General features: G+C 40.4%; 1 protein-coding gene across 1 annotated transcript in view; it reads left to right on the forward strand.

Annotated features, from left to right (window-relative positions):
- Window positions 1-15,260, forward strand: part of FAM171A1 (family with sequence similarity 171 member A1) — a 96,933-nt gene that overhangs the window by 62,567 nt on the left and 19,106 nt on the right. The gene's annotated exons all lie outside the window — the stretch shown is intronic.

Here is a 15,260-nt window from a genome sequence, read left to right on the forward strand (position 1 = left end):
CACTCAACAGGAGCTTGGTTTGGGTCAGTGTGAAGATGTTCAATAAATAGTTCACACTATGTGTGTGCTTCTTGGGGACATAAGCTACGCCTGGGTAGCCTTCAATTTTTTATTTTTTTTTTAGAAATTCCATAACACTATACTATGCACCTTTTAAAACTATACTTAATTTTAGGTTGTTATTCTTATAAAAAAAAAGTCCATGTTCACTGTTTTCGGTAGTTATTTTGGTCTAAATCTTGAAATTTTAATTCACTTTAAGTTGCAGAAAATTCACAAAAATATGGGTTTGAGTGAGTGGAGTGAAGGTGCCTATCAAGTTGCATTATAAATAAACTTTAACTGCAGCCATGGCTAGCTCTGGAAAATCCTAATTTATAAAACATGCATCTTTAAGACCAGTGAGATTTGCGGTAAGATCTCTATGGTTCTGGAAAGTCCTTATTGTTAAAGTTTGGCTCTTGTTCATTAACAATAGAGGAGCAAGGTCACCTTTAAATGTTTGTTTTAACTGTTTCCTTTGTATTTCATGTTTATTTTAACTGAAGTAGGTTGTTTCTTGGCTGACACTGGCATGTTTTTCCCTTTAACTTCCCTTTTCTTATCTGTCTGAGCTTAATCAGCAGTTTAAAGCCCTGCACCATTTAAACTCCGCAGTAATGTAATTCAGTGATTAGAATCCTTGCTATGATATTGCTTAAAAACTTTCATAATTTTGAGTCTTCTACAAGGGCAGAATAGAACATTTGGGAATAGACAGGGGAAAGAGACAAAAGCCAATGTATCACTGTTGAAAATTGAAGGTGTTATTTGGTAAATGTGCTTGAGCGGTTTTGTTGTGCGTTTGAATTCAGATACATGGGCTTTCTAAAACCATTGGTAAGATTCCCTTGAATTTAGATAATGTTGCAAGCGAGTTTGCTTGAGTGGGTTTCCAACTGGAACACTTAACATTAAAAGTTATTTGTTCGAGCATACCAACTTTCATGGTTGAGCAAAGACTAAAACCAAGGTTCACAAATTTTTTTTTTTATTGAAATTCAGCAAACTGTGGAGCATTGAATGAAGAATAAAATGAGCACATTGATAATGAGATATCGATGATATACTTCAACTCCTGCCTGTGTTGGTAGCAGCCATCGTTCTATCAAGAAGAGTGGGTTGCATGCTGGTTACTCCTAAGAAATTCAATTTAGGAGTACATTCAGCAACTCTAAGCCACGTACGGTACTCCTAGGTTATGGAGCCTGTACAAGCAGCGGAGAAAAAGGTTTTCACTTGTATGGTGAAATTCGAGGAAGGTGGGTTAGTCTGTTGGGTGATATACTTATATGGAGTTCTTCCTTCTTCAAGGCAGCTTCACCTTCCTAGGGATCTTCCAAGGCTTGTGGTATAAGGTGTGCCGTGGGCATCTGTTGAGGTGATGCCTGTTCCCATAGACCCTCTCAACTGATGGTATGATGATAAATGTCAGGATGTGACGACCGGGCCGCCATCAGAAATTTTGGGGCCCCTGACAAAGCACAAGGTTTGGGCCCCCCCCCACTCACTCCCGGGCCCGCCCACGCCCTACCTAGTCCACTCACAATGATTCAGGACTGAATGTGGTGTTTATAGTGGAAGTGAATTAGAATGTGTGTAATTATGTAGTGTTTGTGTGTATTAGATACTGTTTGTGCAGTGAATGCAGAGTGTGTGTTTGTGTAGCGGATGCAGTGTGCATAGTGAACGCAGAGTGTGTTTGAGTAGTAGATGTAGTGTGTGTACAGTGATGTAGTTTGTGTAGTGGATGTAGTGTTTGTATGTACTAGATGAAATGTGTTTAGTGGATGCAGTGTTTGTAGTGGATGTAGTGTGTGTATTATACGCAGTGTCTGTGTATAGTGAATGCAGAGTATTTCAATTTGTGGTGGATGTAGTGTGTGTACTGTGAATACAGGATTTGTGTAGTGGATGCTGTGTGTACAGCGAATGCAGAGTGTGGGCGCGTAGTTTAGCGAATGCAGAGTGTGGGCGCGTATGCAGTGTGTGTGTAAATGTTTCTCCCCCCTCCTTGCTTACCTGTGTCCAGGGAGGGGGGAGATCCCATCCCTGGTGGTCCGGTGGGGGGCCCCCGGCGCCCTGTTACCGCAGAGGGGGCCCAGGCAGCACACAGCTTCTACTCTTCTCTCTTCTAAGAGTTGCCATGGCAACGGGTCTCACGAGAGTTATTAGAGAGAAGAGGAGAAGCTGTGTGCTGCCTGGTCCCCCTCTGCGGTAACAGGGAGCCGGGGGCCCCCGGCTGCACACATAAATAGCGATATTCGCTATCTATGTGTGCAGGCAAAGAAAGTGCGGCCCAGGACTGCCAGAGACCCGTGACAACAGTCATGGTTGTCACCCCCTTATTGCGGCCCTGTGTGACGATAGGCTGAACTTCATCTGCCACATCAGCTTCTGCATGAGACAAAGTGATTCCCCTATTTGTATCCCTCATATTTTTGATTGCATTGGATTTTCAAAAAAAATCTGGTGTCTTGCTGGTGTCAAAGAAGCAGAGCATTTTAAGCTTCGTAAGGTTACCCAATACCAGGTGCCTTAAAGGGACACTCCAAACAGCTAAAGCACTTTAGCTTTCTGAAAAGCTTCATATGTGAAGAGTTTGTCCTGTCTGTTTCATTATGGAAATAGTGCAGGTTTCATTAGAAATGTAAAGTTTTCTTAATTAACCTAGGTACACCCACCTGGTTTTAAAAGCAGACAACAGGTTCTGTTACTTCCTGGTTTGATTAGCTTATTTGCACTGAACTCAAGGCAGCAATTGCTCGGAGCGCCTGCCTTGGAAAGACTTCTCATTGAGCTACATTGGGAAACCTATGATTGGACAGTCACAGAGTCTGGGCGGGGTTAGAAAGGGAGGACTTGCAAGGTAGCAGACGAGAAATCTGCAGGTGTTGCAAGCTGTTTTTAGATAGAACTCCAAATTCAGAAATGCATAATTAAATGCATGCAAGTTCTCATTTGGGGTATATCTACTAAACAGTGATTTTTTAAATGTAATTTGTATTTGGGTAGTGGAGTGTCCCTTTAAGGAGTTACATAATAACATCCTAATCGGACTAATTGTTGTACCTTTAAAAATAAAAATTAACCATTGCATACCAGATTGGAAGTCACTGATTTAGTGTTGCTTGACCGCAATGTATAGAAATGGTAGTGTAGAGTGACTAACCTTTTCATATAGTGCACTATAAAGTGTAAATGCTATTGGGAACAGGCTGTAGCATAACATTTTGTTTGGATTTATTTTATTTTTTATTTGCCTTTGAATGTTTATTTTTGTACCAGCTTGGTTATGCACAGCCTTGCCCACTCACATGATCTATACAAATACTACACGTTGGCATGGATTGCAGATCGCTGTGTGCTTTGCAACCTGTCCTTATTAGTGCTTCATAGTTATATCTGATCTTGGAACAGTTAGGATTACTAATTTGCATGCAAATTACTTATTTCCCGGAGTTCCTTCATCTAAATACATGCTAATGAGATGATTGGATTGGATTACATTAACATAATCCCAGACAGGATTGCTGACAACCTACCCCCCCAAGGACTGCAAATAGATGATTAGATTAAGATCTTGGTAAAGGGCTAAACAGCACTGGGGCAATTAACTCCAGATTTAGTGCCGTAGCAGTTGGATTATCCACAGCAAGTGGCAAAGGTGAATCGACTCTGTACCAAACCCTAACTGTCTGTATAGCATGGAGTGCTATCTAACACATCAAGTAGGAGATACCAGTTATAGACTTTCCCTTGGTAACGTAAATACACCTGACTGCAGTGAAACCAGGACTTTGTCCCTAAATATTCCTGCGCAGTGGGCAACCCTGGCATCAACTCTTCCTCTTTCCAGATGGAATACAATAGCCTATTCTATCCCATGATGTTACATACATTACCTATAAACAAAGGATAAGGTACATTCCAAATGTAAAAGTGCAGGCAAAGGATGGATACAAACTGTAAAAGCTGAATAGCAGCAGGACCAGCGACCTAGCAGAACAGTGGTTCTAACCAGGGATTTGCCGAACACTCGTCAAGAAAGACTTTTTAGTTATTCTTTTTCTGCTTTTGAGACAAATTTTCCCACACCCCTAACAATGATCCCTGCAGGAATATAAAATAATTGTGTAACTTTTGTATGAAGCCCTTTCAGTGCCTGTATGTTGGGGAATATTAGAAATAACTAGTGCTGACATCTGACACACACATCTCATAACCCGATGGAATGCAAGGTGGAATGTCCCCTTTATATTGGGTTTTAATGAAATGACTGGCGTTGAGTAAACGCAATTCACCCCTCATCTTTCACTCTATAGACCCTTCCCTTGCCCTTGTTTATTAGTCTTGTTAACAGGCGTTTAGTTGAATATAGAAAACGTATTCTAATCTATTTTAAATTTTATTTTTAGCATGGCGAAATGCTGTTTAGATAGGGAGATAAGCAGAGCCAGTAACCCTCATTTCCTATCACTTTTCCCTCCTCGCCCAACTCTCACTGTGCCTGATTTTATAATGACATGAACGTACCATGTATAAAACACACAAACCGAAGGAATGGAACAATCAATCACTGATGCATTCCAGTGTGATATGTCAGAGCCATGACAGCTCATGGTTACATTTTATGAATGGCTCAAACGATCTGTTTGTTGGCTTTCAATAATTAAACTGTATTTACAGTTCAAGGTTACTGTGTGACTCTAGTTAGCAGTCAATGAGCTTAGCATAGCTTGTCATTTTAAACATTATTAAATTACTATGGAAACTGTATAACTTTGTTTAACCATGTAGTTGATTGAGCACCAGACCATTGAGATTGTTCCAAAAAAATTTTTTTTTAACATTTATTTTCACTAGACTGTGAATCATAAATTTAAGAAATTGCACATTTTAGGCCAAAAACACAGGGTGGAAAATTTAGCCAATTTGGAGAATTTTCCTGATTGTTTTTTTTTGTTTTTTTTTGTTTTTTTACATTTATTTATTTTTGGCTCTTTTTAACTTGAAATATTCCATGGTCAGTTTCCCAAGTTCATAGAAAAATAGCAAATTGGATTTAGGGAGGTGCAGTCAAAAGATGGATAATAAACAGATTATACTTATACTTATGTTAGGTATGTCTTGATTTCAACCTAAAATAAAAAGAAATCCATAGCATAATACTGTAACATTTAAAAGTAAATAAAATCGGAGGTAATGGGTCACTCACTATCTGCAGAGCCTTGGAAAGCAGGCTCTAGCTATAAAAGCATGTGAATAATAAGCTTATTCCAGCTATCTCCACCGGTTCCTGGTGATAGGGCACTTTTCCACACCAAAAGACACCACAGCGGAATATATTAAAGTAGAAAAAGTTTTACTTGATAAAAAGTGATATAAACAAAGGTTCATGGTTTAGTGAACAAGTTCCTTTGTTTTGTTTTGTTTCATGTGGTCTTTGTTTATGATCGTCATTTTTTTGGAAGTGGGATCTCCGATCTGACCCTATCGCCATACTGTTATGCTCTGCCACTAATGGGGTGGTCTTCACTTAATAACCAATACAATTGATCCTATTAACTAATACAGTTAAAACGCAGAACCAGACACTTGTTTTATGAATAGTCCTTTCAGATATGGTTGAAGTGGACTCTTTCTTTTCAGTAATATTTCCACAATTCTCTCCTTCCCCCTTCTTAAAATGTATTTATTTAATGTGCACACTTGATGAAATGTAAGCTGCACTAATTGATTGCTCTGTTAATAGTAGTCAATTAGTCCCAGCAAATACGTGAAGCAATCCAATTCTCTTAACAGCAGTCAAGGCTTCACTCAAGGATTTCACAAACTTAATCTGCTTTGTGAAATCCATGATTTATCGGTGATCCTTGCTTCATCTGGGATGCCACCAAGGGTGTTACGAAGATCTTTAAATACAAACCTAAATCCTCGGAAGGAAACTGTCAGGCAGTGCCAGTTAAATGACATTCACCCAAATATCTGAATTGTTGCTTCAGTTTTAAAAGTTCAGGAAGGATCTTAATACTTATCTGCACATTGAGGTTTTCAACTCTTAATTGTGTCTTGTGACCCTTGGCTAATACTTGGACCTCCGTCATTCCTCCCCTCCGCCCCCCCATTGTTATGGTGCCTTGGCTATGTTTCTATGTCTACGAGGAAATGGGGAATAAAATATCTGCTGTTTCAGTAATCCGTTTGGGAAATGTATATGCCTGGCTTGACAATTGCTCAAAGGTATTCATAATGAAAGGAAACAGATTTGAGTTTTTCCGCAAAGTGATTTGGGTGAAGAAAAAAAAAAGCTAAATACTTCCAAGAAAATATACCATTGCCTTGCAAAGTATGCAAGTGTAAAGGTCTTGACCTTGTGGCTTTTAAGTGTGCCTTATCTATTGGATTGGTAATAAAGTTGTAAGAATGGTGGCCCTTGATGGATGAGTGAGGTTCCTGTCTTACTAGATCTCCTAGTTCATGACTACATGAGCCTTTTGCAAGGGGAAAAAACAGACTCTTAAAATCTAAATTATGTGGCAGTAATACTAATAATTATGGCCCAAGTATATACAATATTCCTGTCGACCTAATTTATTTGTAGAATTTGGATGCAGAGAACAGGAAATGTTCAGATTCTTTTCGTACTCTTTAACCAGAAATTGTTGAACCATACTTGGCCAATCCTGGTCCTCCCACAGCTGTCCAGCCCCTCTGCTGCCACTGTGGAAATACAGAAGTTTTACTCCCTTATTATCCATAGCAATCCATCAAAGGTTTGTGGACCATAATGAAAGGAACACTATAGCGTAAAGAATACAAAACTGTGCTCTCAAGGCTATAGTATGCCACTGACCCTAGCTTTTGGGCCCACTGCTCACAAGCACAAAGATTTTTAAAAAAACAAAACAAAAAAAACTTTTTCCACATCCCTTAATTCTAGCAACAAGGTTCCTTAGCGTCTGTTCGCTCTCCTCATCCAGCTGTGTTGGCGCCAATGTGCAAGCATTAGACCTTCACCATAGGAAAGCATTTAATCAATTCTTTACTGTGGAGTTTGTGAAGATGATGGATGTCCTCACACAAAGCGTGAGGCTGTTAAATGTCATTTCATATCGTTAAACTCCAGAAAATCAATGAACTGACTCTAGGGGGTGTCTAGTTAACGGCCACTAGATGCTGCCCCTAACCCTGCAGAGTTTTCAATTGCCAGGTAAAGGGGACAGGTGCACTTCAACCAATCCACATCAACGAGACGAAGTGGTTTGGGTGCCTATAGGGTCAATTTAAATACCCTGTGCACTCAGTCTATCTTCAACATTCAAATTTGGACCAGTTTGTACAAATAATCCTGATGTAACTAGTTGACATAAATTGTATTTATTTTCATTCTTTTATAATTGAAAATAATTTGACACTATGTTGTGTTAATGCTCTGATACACAGCTCTTGAAAGAAATCTATGGGAAAGCTATATCCATACTTTGTTGTGGAAGTGGAGGCATGGGTTAACACAGATTGTAAGCAGTCTTTGTTTCTTGTTTTTTGCAAAAAAAAAAAATCCATAGCATGACTCATGATGCAAAAAGAATAATTCTACATAAAACCCCTTCAGAAAACATTCTTGTACTTTTATTTGTCTGACGTTTCCCTTTAACTCCTAGTTTTGAAGCATTAATATCTGTGCAAAAGGGCCACAATTATGTAGAATCTATCTTCTGTTTTTGTAAATAACTGCTGGACTTTAACTGACCACTTACTATGTACATTGTACAATTAGTTGCCCCCTGCCTCCTCCTCTACTTAATTAGATCTGGTCACATGTATGAGCCGTTGAATTTTAGTAGAAAGCCGTGTGCCCGAGGGGCTGTAAATGTGATGAATGCCGCATAAATAGGTTTTGTCTCACCTTTTAATTTGCTCCATAACTGGTCTGGTCTTTCATTATTTCTGAGAACTGGTAATAAACCAGAATTAAGTTAAGAAAACTGTAGAAAAGAGACATTCTGTCATTTCGTAAACATGTGTTATTTTAATTTCTTTCTCCTTCAAAACTGACATGTTTTTTGCAACACATGTTTAAAGGGTTACTCCAGACACCACAACCACTTAATTGTTTTGAAGTGGCCATGGTGCCTGAGTCTGTATGTGCAGCGTCTTGCTATGAAACACTGTCCGCAGAGGAGTTATTCTCCGTATATACACAAAGGTGTAACTCCATACATGGCAGCGCTATTGGGGTGTCCTCAGCCAGCCTGGAACTAGAGTTCTGGGCTAGCTAATGTCAATTCTGTGCATCTTTCCATGTACAAAATTGTTGGTTGAGAGCAGTCAGCTGACTCTCTAAACCAGTGAATTCGCATCTGGAGTTTGTGGCTCTGCAGAACTCTGTGGTAAATCCTGATTCAGAGCAAACCAAGAGCCCGGTGAGTGGGACCAGGCATCGTTGGCAATAAAGCAGGCTGAAGTGGTTATGAAGCTTAGAGTAACCCTTTAAAGAGTTACTCTGGGCACTATAACAACTTGGCAACATTGCATAGACTGTGTCACTGTGTACAGAGTATCCTGTATCTGGTCTCCCTGTCAATGATCCACCCCCTCCGACGTCCAGCGGCGGGCGCTAATGCGCATGTACAGTAAATGCTGCACGCGCATTAGGCATCTACATAGGAAAAAAATTAAATCAATGCTTTTCTACAGGGGGAAAAAATCTGACGCTGGATGTCCTCTTGTAAAGCGTGAGGACGTTCAGTGTCGGATACCGGACCGTCAGTTACGATGCAGTCTACATATAAACATTGTTGCAGCAGCACTAAGTGTTGTGTGTTTAAATTGACAGATTCCTGTGCTGCCAATACTTCCAGAGATCCCTCTCCTCCCCCCCCCCCCCACCCCCCCACCCCACAAATGTCAGGCTTCCATAGGTTAATATATTATTTCCCTTTTTGTTTAATAAAGATGCTGAGGTCTGTGCTTGGCACCTGTATAGTGTGATCAATATGGACCTTGCAAAGCACACATTGAAATTCTGCTTTTTGAAATAAAGCTTACATAATTTTTAGCACTTGTTCAGATTGTTTATAGAAGTGTGCTTTATTTATTGTATAGCATTAATTGGATAATAAATGTGTTGTCTAGTCATCTTGTACTTTGCCTGTGCCTTTCCCTGGTACTGGTGTATTCCCATCATCCTAAGGCATACTGTGGTTGTGTGAGGTTCCTTTTAACGTATTATTCTGGTCTCCTCTGGAAGCCTGCGGTGGGCAAGCAACAAGGTTTTTGCCCACTAGCAATTCACAGGTGGATTGTGGGTAGAAGTTAACGCTCATTGTTACGAGTGAACTATCGGTGCTCATGTATAACCTCATTCTCTGGTCTACTTTACTTTTATGTCCCTATTAATGAAAGCGCTCGGCGCAGACAGGAAGCACATTAATAGGCGATCCCTGAGGTGTGAGTGCTATACAAGTGCAGCCAAACCAACAGGAGGGAATTCCTGCAGATGACAAATGGGCAATAGCTGGGGATGGAAAAATAATGCACATAAAAAATGCACTGTATTTTCAAAGAACCTGAATTAACTTGTATTTATTTCTTAATTATACAGGGCCGTGTCTAACCTTTAAAATTCTGTTTTGAGAAGTTACACACACACACACGCTAGTTCCATTCAAGGAACAGTCAAAACACCTCGAACCACTATAGCTTGCTAAAGTGGTTATAGTGCATGGTACCAGTAGTCAAACTTTTTCAAATAGTTTGAAGTTCTACCTGGGGTCTTCCGGGTGCAACTCCCACCTCCACTACAAATGCCGGAGTGCTGGAACTTCCTAAGCAGAATCTTCTGTTGGCCCTCCTGAGCTAAACCATGCAGGGCTATCTTAATGAAACAAAGAAATAAAGTATATACACTAAGAGAATACACGTATACTGAGATAGTTCCAGGTGAACTTCACAACCACCTGTGGAAATATGTAGCAAAAAGACAAAAGTGGAAACCACCAAGAATACGTATAATGAATAAAATACAAAAGGACAACCTGATATAGGTCAAATTTCCTAGAATGGAATCTGTGTAAAAATTGAAAACACTTTCATAGCGTAAAAAAGTAAATATAAGTGGTGTTTAAAGTGAGATTAGAAATGCACTCACAAACAAACGATTATTCAGGCCTTTCACCCTCTCAGGGGTAGTGTGATGAGCAAAGATGTCCTCCGACACGATATATGTGAATGTAAAAAATGCAATATAGTGAAGTATGTTTGGAAATATATAAATTCACATTTATTCATTGCACTTACAAATTAGCAGCATAAAAAAGGCATCTCTCCATAAACATATGGAACTCCTGGTGGTGATAGTCGAGTATCCACAATCCAGAGTCAGGGAGAAGATACAGCATTCAAATAAAAATAAATAAAAACAAATATAAGTACATAAGAAGTGTTATAATATCCAACGCGTTTCGTCCTATTGGATGTCGGACTTCTTCAGGGATAATTGTGGATCCACTTCTGAGGGTTTTTATACCCTTCAACATCATCTTCTTGATCCGGTACACATGCAATCAAACATGCGTTTCACTGTGAACCGCAGAAATCCAGCGCGGAATACAAGGAGCTTCTCAAACAGTTCCGGGAAAATAATGCGCATGCGCGTAATGACCGCGCATGCGTCAACTGAAAAGACCGTTGCCTGTAGGGGACAAAAGGCATAGAAAGGCGAAAAAACGCCTGAGAACAAAACCGAGCACATATTGCTACAAATTCTAATAGAGTGGAAAAATTGCCAATAATATTACAGCATACATTTTAGATACATCTAAAATGTATGCTGTAATATTATTGGCAATTTTTCCACTCTATTAGAATTTGTAGCAATATGTGCTCGGTTTTGTTCTCAGGCGTTTTTTCGCCTTTCTATGCCTTTTGTCCCCTACAGGCAACGGTCTTTTCAGTTGACGCATGCGCGGTCATTACGCGCATGCGCATTATTTTCCCGGAACTGTTTGAGAAGCTCCTTGTATTCCGCGCTGGATTTCTGCGGTTCACAGTGAAACGCATGTTTGATTGCATGTGTACCGGATCAAGAAGATGATGTTGAAGGGTATAAAAACCCTCAGAAGTGGATCCACAATTATCCCTGAAGAAGTCCGACATCCAATAGGACGAAACGCGTTGGATATTATAACACTTCTTATGTACTTATATTTGTTTTTATTTATTTTTATTTGAATGCTGTATCTTCTCCCTGACTCTGGATTGTGGATACTCGACTATCACCACCAGGAGTTCCATATGTTTATGGAGAGATGCCTTTTTTATGCTGCTAATTTGTAAGTGCAATGAATAAATGTGAATTTATATATTTCCAAACATACTTCACTATATTGCATTTTTTACATTCACATATATCGTGTCGGAGGACATCTTTGCTCATCACACTACCCCTGAGAGGGTGAAAGGCCTGAATAATCGTTTGTTTGTGAGTGCATTTCTAATCTCACTTTAAACACCACTTATATTTACTTTTTTACGCTATGAAAGTGTTTTCAATTTTTACACAGATTCCATTCTAGGAAATTTGACCTATATCAGGTTGTCCTTTTGTATTTTATTCATTATACGTATTCTTGGTGGTTTCCACTTTTGTCTTTTAGGGCTATCTTAATAGCTGAGAGTGTCTAATGATGAGCCAAGATAGGACGTTTGGCGCTATAGCAATATGCCGAATGGGGTCAAGTTCCAGTTTATTGGATACAACCCTAGGTCTTTCACCTACAACAACATATTCCCATTATACATTTTCCCATTATAATATTTTGGCTTTCGATTTTAATATTTTGTCGGTGAGCTTTTAAAATGATTTACTATATTTTTGGATAAACTTTTAAAATTATTTTTTCAAAATATCGAAAAATATATAAAAAAAAAAAAAAAAAAATTCTAAATATCTAAACCTTTTTTAAAAGCTTATCCAAAATTATTCGTGGCCGCCTATATTTGAACTCTTGCAAAAGGTTCTAAACCACATGTTTTTCAGCATTATTTAGGCCAAACGATAATGGTTGCCTGTCACGGGTCTAAATGAATTGACTTAATGTAAGAAAAGTTAAACTACTTCTAAAACAAATTCTGATGCTTGCATCTTGGGAATACAAAGAACACATTGTCAGCAGCAGAACATCCACTCCTTCGTACTTGTATTAACATAAAACTCTGCAGTGCTCTGGAAACAGAAATGTATTTTTAATGTGACTTAAATGAAGGATTTCCTCCTAAACCACTAAAGTACAGTGTGGCCTTTTAACCATATCCAGTAGCCAAGAGTGAACTGCTGCAAGTTTGTCCGCATTAAAAGTGGCCATTACCCCAATGACCAACAGAAGGAACAAAAGGTGCTGCTGACTTCTAAATTTTTGCGTTCATTATTCCAGATGCACAAATTTCTAGATCATTCTAAATATATTAGATGCTTGGATTGTCTGACTTTTAAGTTATAAGGAAAATGTGTCTAACTTTTCTTTTTCTGTGTTCCTTTAGTACAAAATCTGCGCTTTTTAAATTTATTTATTTATTTTTCTTGACAAAGCCGGTACAACATTTTTGCTGACCGCTTTCTGTCCTATTGTGCTATGTATTATTGTTGAGAACAATATCGCAGGTTGGTTTGGCTTGTAATTCTGAATTCATTATTTGTATTGGGCGTCTGCTTGACCTGTTCTGGAGATATCTTGATGCTTGCGAAAGAATACAAAGAAATAATTATTATAGGGACTAGAAAGGAAGATAAATCACAAGGAAATAGCCAGGAAGAAGAATAAATGAGGTTAAAAAAAAATAAAAAATATCTATATCTATATATATATCCAGGAAAAGAGTAGAGCACTCCAGAGGACTTGTTTAAAGTAGTTTATTCCGTGAAAAAATCGACGTTTCGACCCTCAGGTCTTTATCAAGACCTTCTTGATAAAGACCTGAGGGTCGAAACGTCAATTTTTTCACGGAATAAACTACTTTAAACAAGTCCTCTGGAGTGCTCTACTCTTTTCCTGGATATATCTTTACGATTATTTATATTGTATGGTGATTAGTGCAGAAGGAAACGTTTTGATAGATGTTGGATAAAAGTTTGGGAGTTCCTTCTCCCATCAGAGCATGACCAGACAAACTTTTGGCTGCTGTTTTGTAATAACGTCTCGCTTTTGGATAAAACCGAATTCACACTAAATACTCCCTTAGTACATTTACCTCCCCAATGACCCCGGTGCTCAGAAACAGGGCCTTTCCACCGGGAATGAGAACAGGGGACTTTAGGGGTCTTGAGCAAACAGGTCTCCAAAGATATCTCCATCTATATATTAACAAACAAATAGTCACGTTTGAGGGACTCGGGGAACTCTAACCACCAAGGATTTCTTCCACTATATCCAGGTAGGCGATTTCGCTGTCAACAAAGAAGTTAAAGAGACAGCCGCAATCCCACTCACCTGGGTTGAGAACATATGCCTCCAAGAGAGGCACCCTAGGGGGTTGATCGCCTCCTTATATAACCACCTCAGCATAGAGTCTAACGAGTGGGGAGAGCTCCGGTATACTGACCTTTGGGAAGCCAACCTGGGGGAAACTTTGGAGGGCACAGATTGGCAGGACATATGGGAGTCTACAACCCGATCCTCAATCTGTGTAACCCTCCAAGAGCAATAATTTAAAACTATTCCGGTATACCACCCCAGTAAAACCGTTTCATATGAAGCTAACCCCCCACAGACGTCTGTTGGCACTCCTGCAGAGAGAAAGGAACATACCGTATATACTTGAGTATAAGTCGAGTTTTTCAGCACATTTTCTGTGCTGAAAAACCCCAACTCGACTTATACTCGAGTCAATGTCTGTATTATGGCAATTTACATTGCCATAATACAGACAGGACCGCCGGGCTCATTACAAGCCCGGCGGTCCTCTTGGGGGCTGGCAGCGAGCTCGCTCTTGCCTTCACAGCAGCTCCTGTCAGCTCCCTTCTCCTCCGCGCCGGTCCGTGCAGCTCCTCTGTCAGCTCCACTGTAAGTCTCGCAAGAGCCGCGAGAGACCACGAGACTTACAGGGGAGCTGACCGGACTGGCGCGGAGGAGAAGGGAGCTGACAGGAGCTGCAGGAGAGGTAAGTAAGAGCTTCCTGCCAGCCTCCCTCCTACAGCCCATCCACTGGGCCACCAGGGAATAAGAGCCCCCCTCCCTGGCCAGCTAACCAGCAGGGAGGGGGGACGAAAAAAATTTAAATTAAATATTAATACTGAAAATAATAATCATATTAAAATAATAATCATGATATAAAAAAATAATCAAAATGCCCACCCACCACCAAGGCTCTGCATCGCGCGCGCGCACTCTGCATCGCGCGCGCGCACTCTGCATCGCGCGCGCGCACTCTGCATCGCGCGCGCGCACTCTGCATCTCACACTCACACACACTCTGCATCTCACACACACACACACACACACACACACACACACTCTGCATCTCACACACACACACACACACACACTCTGCATCTCACACACACACACACACACACACACTCTGCATCTCACACACACACACACACACACACACACACTCTGCATCTCACACACACACACACACACACACACTCTGCATCTCACACACACACACACACACACACACTCTGCATCTCACACACACACACACACTCTGCATCTCACACACACACACACACACACACACTCTGCATCTCACACACACACACACACACACACACTCTGCATCTCACACACACACACACACACACACTCTGCATCTCACACACACACACACACACTCTGCATCTCACACACACACACACACACACTCTGCATCTCACACACACTCACACACACTCTGCATCTCACACACACTCTGCATCTCACACACACACACACACACACACACACACACACACACACACACACACACTCTGCATCTCACACACACACACACACACACTCTGCATCTCACACACACACACACACTCTGCATCACACACACACACACACTCTGCATCACACACACACACACTCTGCATCACACACACACACACACTCTGCATCACACACACACTCTGCATCACACACACACTCTGCATCACACACACACACACACACTCTGCATCACACACACACACACACACACACACACACTCTGCATCTCACACACACACACAC

The sequence above is a fragment of the Pelobates fuscus genome, chromosome 4, assembly GCF_036172605.1.
Source record: "Pelobates fuscus isolate aPelFus1 chromosome 4, aPelFus1.pri, whole genome shotgun sequence".
NCBI classification, from domain to species: domain Eukaryota; kingdom Metazoa; phylum Chordata; class Amphibia; order Anura; family Pelobatidae; genus Pelobates; species Pelobates fuscus.